The sequence below is a fragment of the Hyperoodon ampullatus genome (genome assembly GCF_949752795.1).
Source record: "Hyperoodon ampullatus genome assembly, chromosome: 1".
Classification (NCBI taxonomy): Eukaryota; Metazoa; Chordata; class Mammalia; order Artiodactyla; family Ziphiidae; genus Hyperoodon; species Hyperoodon ampullatus.
In genome coordinates this window covers 49704252-49711718 of record NC_136914.1, presented here as the reverse complement: position 1 = coordinate 49711718, position 7467 = coordinate 49704252, and positions in this window count along the sequence as shown.

Sequence of the window (7467 nt, the reverse complement as noted above, 5' to 3'; positions counted from 1 at the left end):
TAGATGTGGCACTCATGGGAGTGGGGAAAGGATGGCTGACACAATTTCATATCCGTATGAGGAAAATGAAGCTTGACTTCCAACCTCATACCCTGGCATTACCTACGTGCTACACACACACATTAGAAAATTTCTTGCATTTGTACATTTGGACGCATGACATAAGAATGTTCATAGAAATACTGTGTGTAAGAGTACAATTTTTAAAAATCAAAACAACACAAGTCCATAAAGGGTAGAATGAAGAGATAAAATGTGGAATGTTTAGCCAGTGAAATATTATAGTGCCATGAAAATGAATGTTACAACATGGATTAATCTCAAACATAATGTTAAAAAATTTGGTTACAGAAAAACAAAAATATGATTCTGCTTATACAAAAAACGTGCAAAACTAAAAATATACTGTTCAAAGATGTAAACATATATCATAAAACTATAGAAAAGTAAGGAACTGATAAATACAAAATTCAGAAGAGTGGATACCTCTGGAGAAGAAGGACGGGATGCAGAAGGGCACTGACAATAATAGCATGTTTTTCTTTTTCTTAAATCAGGTGGTAGGTGCTAGATAGTCCTTGTATTCTGATTATTCTTTTGTACACATTCACAAGTTAATAGAAATGTAACAAATATACACATTGGCCCAATACCAAAGGGCCAAGTTTTAACTCAATATTCAGATGAAGCCAAAACCAAAACTGGGATCACCATCACAGAATGAAATTCTTGAGACAAGAATACATCTGAAAATTTTTCCACAAAATAAATTGAATCATCACTTCAAACTTATTGCTTAAAACATTACTTCTCACGTGTTTAACACTGGCATTATAGTGCAGAAATAATCATTTCCTAGCTCTGTTGACTTCCAGATTGCTCCTATGTGTGGTCAACGTACCACAAACTGACAATATCAAATAGGTTAGCAAAAGGGGAAGATATTTTTTGCCAACTCGAGTCAGAATAGGCTACTGCCAGTAGTAATGTTGCCCTCCCACTCTAGGAGCAACTGGATTCAAGTCATCTTGTCTCCTCTGCACCTTCGGGTCTTAAAGCTCTGGGCAATAGTAATTATGCAATCTCCTTGAAGCTACCTCACAAACAGAATCTCTGTGCATTGCTTGAAGAAGATGCTTTCTGAACATTTTCAGAAGCAAAGGAATTTTTTTGCTCTCACTTATATTTTTTTATTTTTAATATTATGCATGAACGTACTACTTTAATTTGCCCTTAAACCTTGGTTCTAAAAATGTGGCAAGAGAGCACCATAACTGACTTTCAACAAAATAGTCTCTGAATTTCTATTCACAACCTTAGCTTTCACTGGATGCACAGCAATTTCAGCATCTTCCCTGGAGAAGCCTAAGAACTGAATGCTTATAGCAAGTATCATGCAGAAATATCTGCACTCTCAAGCTCATCTGTTAGGTTATTTCTTCAGCGGCATGCAGTTCATCGGCAAATGAACTGCTTTATCCTCAAGAAACCCATTGGGGCTTCCCTGGTGGCGCAGTGGTTGAGAATCTGACTGCTAATGCAGGGGACATGGGTTCGAGCCCTGATCTGGGAGGATCCCACATGCCGCGGAGCAACTAGGCCGGTGAGCCACAACTAATGAGCCTGCGCGTCTGGAGCCTGTGCTCCGCAACAAGAGAGGCCGCGATAGTGAGAGGCCCGCGCACCGCGATGAAGAGTGGCCCCCACTTGCCACAACTAGAGAAAGCCCTCGCACAGAAACGAAGACCCAACACAGCAAACATAAATAAATTAATTAATAAACTCCTACCCCCAACATCTTAAAAAAAAAAAAAGAAACCCATTGATTCTAAGTCCTGCTTGTTGGTATTGTTATGTGTTCAGGTAGACTTTTAAACATGTAGCATTTCTTCCATTCTATTTGAATATTTTGTATGAGTATTTGGCAAGGCAATTCCAAACCCTCTTGGATGTCATGGTGTCTGTCTGCTGAGGAAGGATAGTAAGTGGCCCACCACCTTACCGCCAGTAATCTTATGATGGTACCTCGTACTGTAATTCCTTTCTGAACACACAAGTTAAGGATGTGAACATAGCATCTGATCTTCTAAGTGTTAAATCATTCATACCCTTCATGGTGTTTTTTGCAATGTCAATGACAACACATGATGTTGCATTGAATTTCCTTTCTAAGAATATTTCTTCTATCAGATTTGCTATTGTGTCGACTATTTGAGATCCAGGCATCTCTCAACAAGCTAGTAAGCCAGAAGTGGTCAGTTCAGAAATTCCAGAAATGACACTGGAGTGGGCATTTGGTGATTTGTCTTCTAAAACCGAACACCAAAGCCACAGCTTAAATGGCATATTTTGAGCTGAATAATGAGAACAAAGCTAAACTTTAGAACCTTAATAATTTTTAATACAATAATTACAAAAATAAAGAGATAAAGTTTAAAACCAAAGGGATTCGTGTATTCCTTCAACAATTTTTTATTGAGGAATTGCTGCATGCCAGACATTGTGTCAGGAGCTGAGAGTAAGGTAATGAACCAAACAGATCAAAGTTCCTCACCTCATGGAGCTTACCTTTTAGTTTAGAGGGGGTAACGGACAAAAATTAACAATATACAAACAAGTGTCACGTGTTGATAAATGTCATGTGGAAAATTAAGCAAGGAAAAAGAATCACAAGTAGGTGGAGGAGGGGAGTGCTATTTCTTTCTTTCTTTCTTTCTTTTTTTTTTTTTTTTTGCGGTACGCTGGGCCTCTCACTGTTGTGGCCTCTCCCGTTGCGGAGCACAGGCTCCAGACGCGCCCGCTCAGCGGCCATGGCTCACTGGCCCAGCCGCTCTGCGGCATGTAGGATCACCCCGGACCGGGGCCTGAACCCGTGTCCCCTGCAACGGCAGGCAGACTCTCAACCACTGCGCCACCACGGAAGCCCGGAAGCGCTATTTCTTAAAGCATGCTTAGGGAAGTCCTCATGGATAAGGTGACATTTGAATAGAGAAAGTAATAAAAACATACTGTACTTGTAAGCTTTCAAAAGCAGTATTTTTTTAAATGAATGTGCAAAGGTACATCAGGCTCATGAAAATAGAGAATAGAGTTTCATAAAATTATTATCAGACAAAAACAGAATCCAAGATCTAAAGTTGTTTATAATAGCAAAAAAAAATGCTAACTTAAAGACTTATTAAAAACGGGAATAAAGACACAGACCTACTTGAGAATGGACTTGAGGATATGGGGAAGGGGAAGGGTAAGCTGTGACAAAGGGAAAGAGAGGCATGGACATATATACACTACCAAACGTAAGGTAGATAGATAGTGGGAAGCAGCCGCAGAGCACAGGGAGATCAGCTCGGTGCTTTGTGACCGCCTGGAGGGGTGGGATGGGGAGGGTGGGAGGGAGGGAGATGCATGAGGGAGGGGATGTGGGAACAGATGTATACGTATGACTGATTCACTTTGTTATAAAGCAGAAACTAATAAAAAAAAAAATAATAAAAAAAAAAAAAAAGGAGAATTGTTAAATAACTATGGTAAATTTAAAAAATTAAGTAATGGGTGGCCATTAACAAATGACACAGCTATCCATATCATATTATTGAATTTCAAAAGTAGATTACATAATATAATATGAAAAAAATAATTATTTATATATGGATTTTTAAAGTCTGGAAGATTATACAACAGACTTTTAATAATGGAACATCAGGAGAATAAAATTCTTGGGAGCAACAAGAAGATCTTGGCTTCCACTTAAACAAGTCTATATTACTTTAAAATTTTAGGGGGCTTCCCTGGTGGCGCAGTGGTTGAGAATCTGCCTGCCAATGCAGAGAACACGGGTTCAAGCCCTGGTCTGGGAAGATCCCACGTGCTCGCGGAGCGACTGGGCCCGTGAGCCACAACTACTGAGCCTGCGCGTCTGGAGCCTGTGCTCCGCAACGGGAGAGGCCGTGAAAGTGAGAGGCCCGCGCAGCGCGATGAAGAGTGGCCCCTGCTCGCCGCAAGTGGAGAAAGCCCTCGCACAGAAACGAAGAAAGACCCAACACAGACAAATAAATAAAAATAAAAAAATAAATTTATAAAATTTTACAACAAACATTTATCATAATAAAATTGCTGCTGCATAAGTGTTTTTAAATACCTCAAGGGAAATCAAATGATTTTATATTGACGAAGAGTACAACTCAAATTAGGGATATTATTTCCATGAACTTTCTTTACATAAAGCAAAAACATTTAATAAGGCAAGAATAAAGTCACATAAGTTTAATAACAGTAGAAGGATTTCACTTACCATTCTGATTTTCAACAGACCAACTGGGCAAAATAATGATAAATATGATTTAAATTCTGTCATTAGTAAGACTGATTTAAGTGCTGGTAACTAACCCTCAAGTCTATGGACAAAACAACTTACTTTTCAACACCCATGAAAAAAAACATAAAAATTTGTCACATACTACACTACAAAGAAAGTTTTTATAAATTTCAAAGAGCAGAAATTGTCAACTTCTTTGTTCACAATGCAAAAAAAAAATTGGTAAAGTTTTGAAGCTGACAGAAACAAAATTTAACCACTTAGAAATTAATTAAAGACCATTCTCCTAAGTAATTCTTAGTTCAGAGAAGAAAATCAACTCTTACATAATGTTTACTACTAAGTAATAATAATAACACTACATCCTAAAATGTATGAAAACAACCCTAGCTGTTATCTGAAGAAAATTTATATCACTAAATGTTTGTACAGAGGAAAGTGGCTCACAATAAAGTACTGAACTAAAGAAGCAAAGAAAAAGCAAAATCAATGTAAAAAAAAATCAACCTAAGAAAGAAAGAAATTCGTAAAAGTAGAAATTAACAAATTAGTAAAATAGTGGAATTGATCAAGAGCAATTTCTTTGAAAATACAAATAACATAGAAAACAAAACAATATTTTCAGGTGCTACATGTGAAGATGTTTCCAGGGCTCCACGTTTTAAATTCCTTAAAAAATGACAAAAAATTCATGGAAGAGTTCTGAAAATACTATGCTATTCCTAAACATCAGGTTTCAATTGAAAAAATAATCCTAGCCCCTGCATCAACACTACTATTCATCCCACCCAGTCATAAGGTAGATGAAGTCTCTTATTAACTGCTACATTGGGCAATTGGGATTGACATGTATACACTGATGTGTATAAAATTGATGACTAATAAGGACCTGCCGTATAAAAAAATAAATAAAATAAAATTCAAAAAAATTAAAAAAAATAAAAAGAGCTTTGAGTGTGAGCCTCCATCCGGCCTCAAATCCACTATTGACTTGGAAGTGGACAGAAGTACTAAGCTGTTCAATTTAACCTGCACTTACAAGTCACCGCTTGTATCCCTGTGGGGTGCTGAAGGACATCGTGGTCAGATTCCATTTGTTTCCAAGTATTTTCATCTGTGAAAACTTAGTCCAGTCCAAATGCAATCATCAATTTCATATATAATTCAGGTTTTCCCTTTCCCCAAAGCACACCGTGCTTGTGGCTCCAGGGACTTGAAACAGAGAAGGGACACGGTCTCTTCTTTACACTCCTCCTGTTTACCTTTTTAAAGCTTCTAGCTTTTCCAGTGCAGAGGAAAGAAAGAGCACCTGTCTCAGACTGTCTGGTTCCCTGACTGGGAAAGGTCACTTTTCTTTCTTGTTCATTGTCACAATCCCTTTGACCCACTGTGCCCTCGGAAAGCAAACATCCAAATGCTGATTAAGGCCTCTCTGCCCAGCCTGGTTCCCTGCGGTGGGAGAGCAAGTTCCCTCGAAATCTTTCACTCACCCTTCTCCTTGATTCCATCACCAGCAAACCACCTACAGCTTCTGTTGCCAGAGTTCCAGAAGGTCCAGCTGGCAAACTCTTGGGAGAGTGAAGCCCAGAGAATGGCTCAAGTACCCTCGGCAAGGTCCAGATGACCCATGGGTACCTCATTAGTCGGCCGTGCCAACTGCTGTGAGCGCAGCCCTCTCCGATCACCCCACCCACCACCTGGCCCTGCCATTGCTTTCCAATTCGCTTATCCTCCGCTCAGGTAGGGACACGTGTAGACTGTCAGTTCCACTGCCCAAGCAGATGTCCAAACAGGGAAGGAGGAGCTAGCCTCCTCCATTCATGGGCACCTCCTAATCTTTAAAAATGTGTCTCTTCTCACTGTCCCCACCCTGAGCTTCCAGAAGATGGTAAACCTCTCATCACAAATACTGCATCCTCCAGGAGACTCTCAAATGACTCACTCCCTTTCCCAATCCTCTTGTTATACCAGCTGAGGTGGGGCAGTGGACTGGTGGTTGGTGGTTATACCAGTTCTGCCGTATCTTAGAACATCCTGCTCAGAGATGGCCCTTGTTATAATGTTCGCTGATTTGTGCTTTGGCCAAAATTCTAAACCGGGGTGAAAAGTCCCATTCAGCATCCTATTACAAACACATAATGATTTCTCTATGAGTCCTACATCATCTACCTAAACAGTGAGTTCACAGGGAGATCAGCTCGGTGCTTTGTGACCGCCTGGAGGGGTGGGATAGGGAGGGTGGGAGGGAGACGCAAAAGGGAGGGGATATGGGAACATATGTATATGTATAACTGATTAAATTTGTTATAAAGCAAAAAAAAAAATAAACAGTGAGTTCACTCTTTGATTCTATCCCCTAGTTCAAGTCTCAGTGAACCCTGAGCAATGAAATGGACCTGGCTTGTCTCCTGTCAACCTTCACAGTCCCTGTACCCCTTGCCTCTGCCTGGTGGTATCCCTGAGAGAGGAGAGAGGGAAGCACCATGAACTCCTGCTGAAACAGGCTCTTTAATCATAAATGGTCCCATCTTCCGGTCCTATCACATGGTTACCACTTTGGAGCACTGGCTATAACGTAACCAGCCACACTGTTGGGCCAGAAATGCCATGTTCCATCCAATAAGTTATCTAAACCTCCTGGGGTTTGAAGTCAAGGATAAATTAATGACTATTTAGTCACTGGGAAGAAAACCAGACCCTGGCAGGTAGTCTGACCACACCAAACCCAACTCTCCAGTTCCCTAAGGGGCCTCACATTTCCCAGAAGTTTTCTTACCAGTAAAGTCCTTTCACACCTTATCCCATTACCTCAATCCTTCTACCTGCAAATTACCCCCAGGAAAAAGAGCACCTCATGGGATGCTGTGTAGGGCCACAGAGAATCCAGACCATTCAAAAGAAATTCTCACAGCAGGATGCTGACTGCCTCTTACAAAAGGAAAAAATGACCCCCAAGCTGGGTTAAACCGAAGCCCCAGAGAACCTGCTGCTGAGATGATCAGCTGCTGGGGTAGAATGGTAGCTTGGCATTATCCAAAGTGATCTTGCTTCAAGAATTTGAAAAGCCTTACTTGTAACTGAGTCACCTGCAAGGCAAAGGCTCCACTCTGGTTCACTATAATTCAATTCCTTTCACAGCTCTCCCCCTAACC